General features: G+C 47.7%; 1 protein-coding gene across 1 annotated transcript in view; it reads left to right on the top strand.

Annotated features, from left to right (window-relative positions):
- BAG4 (BAG cochaperone 4) overlaps positions 1-12515 on the top strand; it is a 99611-nt gene that overhangs the window by 72448 nt on the left and 14648 nt on the right. The window lies entirely within an intron of this gene.

The following is a 12515-nucleotide window of genomic DNA, read 5'->3' as shown; positions in this document are numbered from 1 at the left end:
AGGGATGGGGGGGCGGGGGGGAAGACACATGATTATGTACAATTGTACAATCTCAAAATCACTCGATTTTGAAAAGAAACTAAACAAGCATTTACAATGCAATGGTTTTGCCTTTGTTAACCCCTTCAGTGCTGATGACAAAGCCAGCTCGTCATGGGCTTTACCTGCCCTGTGCTTATGACGAGCTGGCTTTGTCATGTAAAGTGGGATTTATTAAATTGCAGCACCCAGCGGGAAAACCCATAGCAGCCAAGGTGTTAAAGTTTGAGCTTTTGGCATTGCTCTTGACAATATTTTTATTTATGTTTTTTTAACATAAACAAATGGCATTGTCATTTACAATGCCACTAGCTTTCTCTCGCAAATGACACACACAAACACCCACAGAGAGCCCCCCAACACACTCAGAGGCCTCCCCACACACCCACCCATACTGAGCCCCCCACACACACAGCCACACAAAGCCCCCCCCACACACCCACAGAGCCTCCCTACACACTGCGAGCCCCCCACACACTGCGAGCCCCCCCCACACACTGCGAGCCCCCCCCACACACTGCGAGCCCCCCCACACACTGCAGCCCCCCCCACACACTGCGAGCCCCCCCCACACACTGCAAGCCCCCCCCACACACACTGCGAGCCCCCTAACACTTTACAATGCAACGGTTTCGCCTTTGCAAAAGTTAGAGCTATTGGCATTGTAAATGACAACATTTTTATCTATGTGTTAGATTTGGCATCAGGTGCCTGGGAGAGCACAAAAGCAGTAAGTGATTTCCACCATGTCCCGTTTCCTTAAAGGACCATTTTCGACTACTGGAGGTTACAAAAATATATCCAGACATGAAGGGAAGTTACTCTTCATTGTGTAATACCCTGCCGTAGGAATTGCATTCACCAGGGGGCCCTTGCTATTTTCGAATATGGTCACAAAAATATATCCAGACATGAAGGGATATGAAGACTAGGACAATACGCATAGGAAAAATACTAACAAATACTGTCTAACAAACTTTACCAACCTCCTTCCATTGCCTTCATTACACAAGACAGCAAAGCCTAGAATCAAATATTGGCAGCACCCGGACAGGCAAATACAGATTACGCATACAAAAAGATTAAGGACGTTTATCAAGATACTGCTGTTCTCTCTGTCCCAAACATCATTATTGTGTTTCCTGTAAGCGTAAGCACTACACTGGTGAATTAGTGCATGAAGTATAAAGTGGACAGAAAGGTATTGATTGGGCAGTGTAGCAAAAAAAACATACATTGGAAGTGTATTATTGTATTGACTCAATGCCTATAATGCGTTGCCTGCTTAAGAGAAGCCATGATCACAACAAAAAATATCACAAGCATCATACTTATAACAAGTTCACGACCAACAGTAAAAGAAGTACAAGGATTAAAAAATGCAAGGCTGGACACAGTATGACCCCCTGCGCCCTCCTTGACCAACACCACCTTTACTTGTGGGATTCATATGAACTGAGCTCTGGGCACAATGTATAAACATGTATAAACATGGATGTGTAACAAAAATGAACATAAAAAAGGAAATACCGAAACGAAGTTATTCCCAAAGACTCCGCACCTACAAGGCACTTTCTTACTAAACATTACGTGCTCTGTCCAAAAGTCGTGAAAATACTAGCAACAATCACACTTCTGACTGCCAACCGTAGGTAGCGAGTAAAATGAAATACAGCAGTGCATGTTCAAATCTTGGCACCACTTGCCCCAAAATCTATACTGACAGCATCATTAATATATTACAGGCAGTTTGAGCAATTTATATGAAGAGTATCCAGTCAACAATTTAATGGATAAAGCATATAAATAAGGGCTATGCTGATGTAAACATGGTTATCTCTATAGCAGGTTACCAGCCATCCCCATTGTGGCCCTCTACTATGCATTACTCAGGGTAGCAATAGCAGACCATGTAAATAATGTCAGTAGTACAATAAAATCAAAAAGAATGTAGGAATTGAGAATTTCTTTGACATCAAGGAACTGGATAAAGTGTCTAGGCAACACATTTGAATAAAATAAACACATAAATATACTCTTCTCCATAAGCCTATTCCTTCAGCATAAAAAAAGCCTTCCATTCAACTTGTTACTCAGGCTAGCAATTGGAACGCATAAAACACTTACATAAGGCACATATTAAGAAAACTACACAAACTAGTATTTAGTGACAGTCTTCCTCACCCAGACTAGACCATTCTAGAAGTACACAACCAAGATATTCACAAGAGTTGCACGGCTGAACAAGTGATTTTTGCAGCTCCCTCCTGATGCTCATGAAGGCCTTCCCTTACAGCACAATACAAAGGGTAGCAATTCCAAAACACGTGATAGGGCAACAAATTCACTGCCTAGCAAAAACACGCCATGTCAGTAATATATAACCAAGCACTAAAATAGTGGTATCAAAGAGGAACATGAGGAGGGAGAGGGAGGAAGCAGGGAATTATGTCATGACGATCCATGGGAGGGATGGGGATATGTAAGATTATTTATGAAAATCGAATAAATATGAAGTAGCTTTGAAATATTTAAGAATGTATTCAACATTGCAACCAAATGTATATTAAATGTGATTTTTGAAACTCCAATAAAATATGTTTTAAAAAAAAAATCTGTAAACATACAGACCAGAACCTGTGAAGATCTTTGCTAGGAGCACTATGCAGCGATCAAGAGGGTTACTGGCAGTGCTGACCCTTGAAAGACTGCACAGGTGATTTTGTTGCGAGTTGGGAGGCAACTGGACAGATTTATCTGGCGATACTTGTTAGGCAGAAATTAACTAAACCCTAAATTACTGTTCCTCTGACACAACAGTCAGTTGCAGTCAGCCCAACAGTATTATGAGCTTTTCAGTGTTGAAAACCACTAAGCAATCAGGGTGGTGAGTACACATGCATGACCCTCATCTAATGCAGTGGGCAGGTATGAACCAACTGCCTCCCACAAACACAAGAAAGGCCAGTAGAGCTAGGCTTTAATGAGGAAGAGATATAGGTCAGCCAGCATACAGATGACACTGCACGACATACCACTAAATGAAATCTATGGCCCAACATAAGTTAAAAAGACAAACCTAAACATTCAGCATCCCTTTGCGGGCATGCCCACAATTGATATATGGGACCTCATGACTACATGTTTGGTCCTCCCATAGTAAAGAAACAATACACTAAAAAGAGGTTCCCAATGTACAGTGGTACGTCTCAGACATTGCTGAGTAACAGAGGACCAATCATATGTAAAGATGCAGACAAATATAGCTTAAAATAACTACAAAAAGGACCACCAATTATGCTTTTCTAAGACATTACAAAAGATCAGCGGATTTATTTGCATCTTGTTATTTAATTACTCTGTGTTTAAAACTAAATCAGAGCCATAGGCAAGATATTGCTGTGTTAAAACATATTGCAGGGTAGAGAAGAATCGCTATGCCTTCTGAAGCACGAACCTTGTGTCCCCCCTATCAGGGGTCATGATAAAGAAGAATCAAAGTAATAATTTAAGGGAAAACGTTGGTGTCTCCGTGTCTCAGTGCCCCAGGCACGTCAGCATTACTTATTCTCCTGCAGAGTGCATGCCAGCCCGACTGGATTATCTAATGCTCCAGTCCCAGCACACTGTTAAAGTTGTGTCGAAAGGTGTCCGTCATGTCGGGCATAAGACACCGCAGCCGAAACCTCACACTTCATCGCTTCACAGACACCCGGCTCCTAGACCTCACCTCTGCCCCACCCCCTGGCTTTTGCTCCCATGATGAAGCTGGCAGAGACAGCACAGCCCCCGACATCCTCTGCCTTAAGGGGTGGGTCTTAACTGATTTTTTCCGGGGCAGAACAGGTTAAAACTTGGAAGTTGCCAAATAACGAGCTTATGATGAGCATACAAAGGGATCGACAAGCATCAAAAGGCACAGATGCCCTGAAAGATCAACTAATAGTATCACCTTTAATCTGCTCAGTATCAGAAGCAATCTATACGTGCTAACACACTCCCCACCACAGCTCGTGCAGTCTCTGCCAGCTATGGAAAAAACACCCTGCACTAAGAATGCCTCAATTATGTTCGTAACAGTGCAGCTCATCGGCACAGACACTAATGACTTAAGGACTTTGATGCACACATTCGTACAAATTATTTTTATACAATGCATTCTTTTTCTCATGGGAGAACACCCAAAGAACTACACAAACACAGTAAATATCAGTTACAAAGTTCTGAAAAGGATATTCTGGTCACAGCAGCTATCTCACACAGAATGCTCTGCCACTTTCCCCACAAAGACCAAAGCTTTGCATCATTCTCTTACGGCCCCCTGTACAGTAGATCCATATCCTGCAAAATCCAACTGCAACAGACAGTTGAGACTTTGGAATCACAAGGAGTTTTTTTTATTAATGTCCGATGCTTTTGACTTCTGATGCGAAGCACAGTCTGAGTCAGAAGCTGAATGAACAGCTCTGGGGAACCCTGAAAATTATCCAAGACCCAGACTAGAGATCATGGAAAGAAGCAGGGAGGACAGATGGATACAGGACCAGGTCGAAGCTGAGGATCAAAGAGATCGAAATGCGAGCAATAAGAAGCGGACAGCCTGCAATCGAATCTAATTGCAGATCAACTCACTCCAGCAGCGAAGGCAACAGAGTCTATGATCCCACAAGCCACTAACATACATGACAGTCCAAATCATGCCCTCAAAAATGTTTTCCTTCAAGTCAACCACAACCCACATTTGCATCAATATATGAACTCAATAACCAAGCAACACATACAGAAAAGATTTTGCTGCATTACACACGGAGAGGGGGGGGGGGGATGCGGGGGCGGGGGCGGGAACGGACACTCGGGTAGCGGGAGGGAGCCTCCCCTAGCCCCAGCACGGAGGGTAAACAAAGCACTCACCTGGACTTCGTTCCGGCAGATCTCTTGCTTCCTGCTCTCCACTCCTCCTCCCGATGACGCGGCGGAGGCTCGGTCGGCTAGGCCAATCCCAGCGCGGATGGCCGTGTTCCTTGTAACCTGCACCAGCCTATGCCATGCATTTACGACCCACCATTTGTAGGTCTTCTCTGACTTTGTAATCGTACGAGCAAAATGCCACAGACTGCACGGCCGAGTTGACGCCTTTCCAAACTTTGTCTGTGCATGCAGTATTTTTGCAGAGACTTTTCTGTCTCGTGAAGATTGTATTTCATACTATGGCCAACGGAGCGGGATTTTTTTCAAATAAAGCTGCCGCTTGTGTAACAAGAATTTGCGCGCGATTTCTTAGGTCCTGACAGTCAGGCAGGCTCATATTTTTTGCGGAGCGTTTGATTGGTCACGAACGATTTCTTGCAGCTGTCTTCCAAGCGGCCAGCTGGTGCACCCATGTCAGCCAATCACTACGGGAGGACCTGCTTCCTTTTGTTCGTTCGTAGGAGTCCAATTGACTGAAGTAGTCTGGGTCTCCTGCTCGTTGGCTGCTTCTCTTCTGGCGCCAAGTGTGAATATCATATAAAGCCCGGCGAGCACTGAATATCCTCTGTCCGTTCGCAGTCTTTTAACTCGGCGTGTCTCTCGTGTTTTATTTTCTTTTATTAAAAAACGAAACTGAAAGCAGCCGAGGTGGGGCTCTGCTCTCTGCTCCACCCGCGCAGCCTCACGGCCCTAACATGCCGCGAATGCGGGAAGTAGAGGTATCGTTTGCAGAGAGGTTTGAGGGGACGGTGCGTGTAAACTGACCCAGTTTTTAGACATATTTGTTAAAGTAACAAATAAAGCACTGAGCGTGAGAGGCAGCGGGAGGGGGCGGGAACGGGGCCGGAGACACGGAGAGCGGGAGGGGGGCGGGAACGGGGCCGGAGACACGGAGGGCGGGAGGGGGTGGGAACGGGGCCGGAGACACGGAGAGCGGGAGAGTGGGTGGCGAAACGGCCAAAAAATAAAAGCAAGCACTCACCTGGACTTCTTCCGGGTGCAGTCAATGCCGGAACAGATTCGGGGGCGTTCCTGAGGGCTTTTGGCTGACGTAGCATGACGTCGCCAAAAGCCAAAAATTCTCGGGAACGCCCCCGAATCTGGTCCGGCATTGACGGACAGAGCCAACTTCCAATGGCTAGCCTCCATTTATGGAGCTAGCCAATGGGAGGAGGGGGCTGTTACCCGACTCCACACACAGAGCATAAGATTTTTTCCTAGCGCATGCGTACTTCGTACGCATGCATCGCTAGTCAAAACCTAAAAATGGCAATACTTTGCGCAGAATCACGTTCATTTCAGGCGTCAACTCTCCCATTCTCATGCTACAGCGAAGGAAAGTGATTTTGCTATACTGTAGTGCAGTGACCTTAGTTTTAGTTGTCTTAGTGTCATAGTGGCCTCCACAATGCTCATACATTGTGTAATGACATGCTTGGTATCGGAAGAGCAGGTGATTGTGATGTGTTCACTTGTGTGGGGTCATTATGTTGGATAAATACAGCAGTGTTTTTACATTGGTCTTGGTGATATGCTCACCTTTTAGAAAGACCGCAATGACGTGTTTGTCATGTGACAGTGATCTGTTTGGCATGGGGCGTTCGTAATTTGCATTTCTCTTTTAATTATTATTATTAATGGACATTTATTAAGCGCCTGGTTACGCCACTGGCGTGTTCCCGCGCTATGACAAGTGAAGTGGCTGTCCCCCCTCCTCCCACACAAGCTATCTGCTGAAAAGGTGCGTTTTAAGTTTTTTCCTGAACTGGACTTCGGAAGGTTCAAGCCGAAGTTCCAGCGGAAGATTATTCCAGCGCTTGGGAGCAAGGTATCTGAAGGATCTACCTCCCATACGGGCTTTGAATATTCTTGGGACTTTTAACAGCCCGCTCTGCGAGGATCGAAGACTGCGTGCAGGCTCATAATGGTATACTAGGCTCTGGAGCGGAAGAGGTGCTTTGCCGTTCAGGATACGATGACAAGTGGCAAGGGCCTTAAACTCCACTCTCCTCTCAATGGGGAGCCAATGGAGGGCCCGTAAAGCTGGTTTGGCGGATGACCTCCTAGGGAGTCTGAGAACCAGCCGCGCTGCCGCATTTTGAAGAACCTGCAGGCGGCCCATAACCCTGCCTGTGGTCCCCAAATAGAGCAGGTTCCCATAATCAAGTCGGAAGGTGACCAGGGCATGCACCAGCGTCTTACGAGCAGAAATGGGAAGCAGATCTAATACTTTCCTAAGGGCTCTCAGAACACTGAAGCATATCCCTGCCACCCGACCGACCTGTGGGCCATAGGTGAGGTCCTTATCCAGCCACACGCCAAGGTTCCTGGCCTCGCGGCAGGGAGCAGGAACTTCCCCCAGACAGGGTGGCCACCACGCCGACGACCACGCAGACGGTGCACCCCCCACCACGAGCACCTCGGTCTTGCTCCCGTTCAACTTTAAACAGTTTGCGGACATCCAGGCAGCAAGGTCTTTCATGCAGTTCCTGAAGATGTCCGCTGTAAGTCCGGGCGCGCGCGATAGGGAGATGACCAACTGCGTGTCATCGGCGTAGGACACCAGGCGGAGACCATACCCCTCCACGATAGCCGCCAGGGGGGAGACGTAGATGTTAAATAGAGTTGGGCTCAGGGACGAACCCTGAGGTACGCCCTGGCCCAACTCAATCTCCCTGGAGTAGCAATCACCCAATCTGACTTGAAAGCACCTATCAGAAAGGAAGGACTCGATCCAGCCAAGCGCAGCTCCTGTCACCCCTCCTCCATTCAGACATTGTAGCAAGGTGGAATGTGCTACAGTGTCGAATGCTGCGCTTAAATCTAGTAGGATCAATGCCATCGTTTGGCCCTCGTCTACTCCCTGTCCGAGTGCTTCCACCGCCACGAGAAGAGCAGACTCCGTCGAGTGACGGGGGCGGAAGCCAAATTGCGAGTCGTGGAGTAGCGAAGCCGTCTCCACGAACTGCATAAGCTGTATGTTGGCTATTTTTTCCGCCACCTTCGCCATATAGGGAAGGAGGGAAATAGGACGGAGGTTGTCCAGTTTTTCGAAGCTAACGTTGGTCTTCTTTTGCAGAGGAAGTACCACTGCCTGTTTCCAGGCCTTCGGGACCACCTGAGACTCAAAGGAGATGTCCAGTAGCTGACGCACATAGGGCTCTAGTACTGGCAAGCTGTCCTTTAGCCGACTAGGAGTGGTCGGATCTCTGGGGGAACCGGATTTTATGGATCCACAGATACGGAGGAGTTCCGTAGTGGAAGGAGTAACAAAAGTGGTTAGCCGATGTTCCCCTTTCATTCTGGGGGATTCCGAGGGGGCAGGGCCACTGTCTGTCCTCTGGGGGAAGGAGTTGTAAATGTTGGTGACCTTGGTTGCAAAGAACTCAGCAATTCGGTTGCAGCCCTCCGTGGTGCAGAGTTTCTTAGGCACCGCGGCGGGTTTTCCTATAGCAATAGATTTATAAATAGAGAAAAGCTCCTTGGTGGACTGCTTTGCTTCCTCTATCTTATTGCAGTAGTACAATGATTTGGCCTTCCTAATCAGCGTGTGATAGGCACGTCTGCAGTCTATGTAAACTGTTTTGGCCTGCATGGAATAGGCTATCCTCCATTGCCTTTCGGCACGTTTACATGCTGCTTTGGCCGTTCGCAGATCCTCATTGTACCAAGGTGCCGATCTTTGCACTCGGCCCCCTATTTTCGCCATACCCAAAGGTGCCACCTAATTCAGGGCTTCCAAAATGCGTTGGTCAAGGTTGGAATTAATTTCATCTACCCCATCGCCCCCAGGATGACCTTTCTCAGTGAGTGCCAGATTGAATTTGGCCTGGGAGAACGCTGTCCATCTACGCCTAGGGTGTTTATCAGCAGGGGGGTCATTGGGGCGAGGTCCCTGTATTTCGATGGTAATCCCTTTAGACCGTGCCTATGAGAGCATGCTTAGCGGGAATTGAGCCCGATGTAAAGTGCTCCCTTGATTTTCGTATTGTTATCGAACTCTCATTAGTTAGAAGAGTTGGGTGCAAAGTCACGTAGTAGCTTATGGATTCGTATTAAAGCCTACCTCTACGGGTTGATGATTTTTGCTTCATCAGGGAAGGGGCGTACAGAGGGAGGTAATGCTGTAGGGGGTAAAGAAGTCAGCCGTTAATTAGGCACGGTCTAAAGGGATTAAAAGAGAAATGCAATCTACGAACGCCCCATACCAAACAGATCACTGTCACATGACAAACACGTCATTGCGGTCTTTCTAAACGGTGAGCATATCACCAAGACCAATGTAAAAACACTGCTGTATTTATCCAACATAATGACCCCACACAAGTGAACACATCACGATCACCTGCTCTTCCGAAACCAAGCATGTCATTACACAATGTATGAGCACTGTGGAGGCCACTATGACACTAAGACAACTAAAACTAAGGGCACTGCACTACAGTATAGCAAAATCACTTTCCTTCACTGTAGCATGATAATGGGAGAGTTGACGCCTGAAATGAACGTGATTCTGCGCAAAGTATTGCCATTTTTTAGTTTCTTTTCAAAATCAAGTGATTTTGAGATAGTACATAATTGTGTGTCTTCTGCCCCCCCCCCCCCCCATCCCTTACCCCTATTTGTTGTCGTGTGCACATTTTTCTTTCTTTACAGGTACAATGCGACCTTCTACCCCCCGAAGAATCAGGTTATAATTTTACCTATTCTTTCACTTCTATTCACTTTACCACTTACTGGTCCTGAAGAAAGCCTACTGACCAATTATCAACCAAGGCTGAAACATGTTGACCGCTTTTTACCAAACTATCTGAGTGCGCTAGAATCCATAACCAATTCCATAGCTGCACGAACTCATTTTACAATTGTCCGAATCCAGACTCATTAAAGTCCACTTACTGGCTGTCCGGGCAATTTTTAATATATCACCACCTCCCCACTCACTTTCCCACTTTTCCACGATCACTACTGCCTTAACCAAAGGTAAAGCCTCCTGGCAGAGGTTGCACACAAAAGAACTGACCCAAGGATTACGCACTCACGTGTTAAAAGAAGCGGGGACACATCATATACCGCTACGAGTAATCAAAAAAATACGTGTATAAGGGTCTTTTTATTGGGAGACACCCAGATACCTACCTGCAGACCTTGGTTCGCGCAGGACTAGTGATCCTTTCCCTTAATTGATTATAAATCAAGCTGAACATAGACAATTGACAAAAGCAGGACCTGAAGTCGAGCCTTCTCTTACTTCGCTCCTATAGTGTGGAACAAGCTCCCACTTACTTTAGGAAGGCCTCCTCCTCTGAGCTGTTCAGTGACTCTCTAGTCTTCAAGTCTCTGTGGGTACGAGTCATTTTGGAACCAGGTAACAGTCGCTATGGATAGTTAGCTATACTTCCCGTTCAGTAGGCACTCTCGCACTGAGCGTGTTTTCCTCAAAATGACTAGCCGGGGTACTGTTGTTTTCCCTGCCTGTAATTCTCCAGTAGAGTCTTTCACATGTCCTCTTTGTTTGCCCAACTTACGCATGTGCCTGTAGAACTCAGCTAGCACCCATCTGTAGGCTCTTAGGAGTGCACAGCTCCGCTGCTCATCGCGTTTTGAGAACGGACTGTAACTTAATGTATGTCATTTCTGTAGCCAAGTTCTTGGGTACCATGTGGATACTTTGGAAACAAGCATTTACAATGCAATGGTTTCGCCTTTGCAAAAGTTAGAGCTATTGGCATTGTAAATGACAACATTTTTATTTATGTGTTGATTTTGAAAACAGATAAATAAATGGCATTGTCATTTACAATGCCAATAGCTTAATCTCTCGCAAATGCCACACCCACACACCCACAGAGCCCCCCCCACACAGAGCCCCCCCACACACACCCACACAGAGCCCCCCCACACCCACACAGAGCCCCCCCCACACCCACACAGAACCCCCCCCACACCCACACAGAGCCCCCCCCCCACACCCACACAGAGCCCCCCCCCCCACACCCACACAGAGCCCCCCCCACACACACACACAGAGCCCCCCGCACACCCACACAGAGCCCCCCCCACACACTGCGAGCCCCTCCCCACACACTGCGAGCCCCACACACTGGAGGCAGATGTCTCTTCTTGTCGCCTCACAAATATAAACCCAAGCACAGATCATGCAGGGCCCCCCTCGCTTCCCAGGGATGGGAATGCAGCTTCTTGTCTCACAAGTAAGGCAATGCCTGGCTGGCACCCAGCAACTGATTCCTAACCTCGTCACCAGACAGGGTCACTGGTCTATGCAGGGGCGTAACAAAGGCCCCTGTAGGCAGTGGAGTGCAGGGGATCGCCCATGCAACTGTTGGCCCCCGTTCTGCCCACAAATTATCATATATATAAGGCACAGGAGTTTCGGAGACACTGCACCACATTCTTTGTGTGGGTGGTGGGGTTTTTGCGTTACACCACTGGTTCTGCAGCATGCCTGCGGTGCACATTCACAGACCAGCAATGCTTGTGCAACACACTGCCATACGTTTGGCGCGCAAGCATGCTTCCCTATGCTCTGAAACAGCTCATGACTGGGTAAAAAAAGTATAACGTGCTGTCCTATGGTCTCGCGCTATCCAGGACTGCACATCAACACTTTGCCTATCCAGGACTGCACATCAGCACTTTGCCCCATGCATCGTCGAGTTCCAGGCAAGTGCAAGACCCAAGTGTGCTACCTTTTACCACAATGCAGGATTGTGCATGAACATTCGGCCCCCCACACACACCAAATTCGTTGTAGGACATCAAGCATGGCCCCAGACGCAAACTCCAGTACTGTGCATGACCACACTGTCCCGTGTTCTGCCACAATCCAGGACTGTGAATCAACATGTCCCCCCTTCCCTATTATGCGTAGTCTAGGGCAGAAACAACAACATGGGATATGAACGACTAAGGGCCACTGAGATGGGGCCTATCGCTGGTTCATTTGTAAACCACAACAAACCAGCAACGAGGGGGGTGGGGGGAGGGTGAGGAGCTCACGCACACAAGCAGCGAGGGGGACGAGCCACGCAAAGACAGCAAACAAAGACGACAGCCACGAGTTTCCACCAATTCTGTGAGCGGCCATACACGGAAACGACAAGACGGAGAGAAGCCACAACAATACACAGAGACGACAAAAACGGAAAGACGTACAAAGTTACAATATGCTGCTTACCTGCTCGCAAATCGAGGCACACATCCCAGCAACAGAAATCGCGCAGCCCACTCCTGCAAAAGCCACGATAAACTGAACAGAACATGCCGTCCACCCCAAAAAAAAACATCCGCCCACCGCCGCATGACGTTTTAAAAGGGGCGGAGAGGGGAAAAATCGCCGGAACGCCCACGAATCGCCTCGGACAATGACGGACATATCTCTCTTCCAATAGCTAGCCTCCATTTATGGAGCTAGCCAATGGAAGAGAGAGGCGGGACAAAGCCACATACTGCTTCTCAAAAGATTTTGCCTCAAATCGGACTCAGCG

Source organism: Lissotriton vulgaris, unplaced genomic scaffold (assembly GCF_964263255.1).
Source record: "Lissotriton vulgaris unplaced genomic scaffold, aLisVul1.2 SCAFFOLD_415, whole genome shotgun sequence".
Classification (NCBI taxonomy): Eukaryota; Metazoa; Chordata; class Amphibia; order Caudata; family Salamandridae; genus Lissotriton; species Lissotriton vulgaris.
Note: the sequence above shows the minus strand (reverse complement) of the source record. Positions and strands in the feature narration are given on the sequence as shown.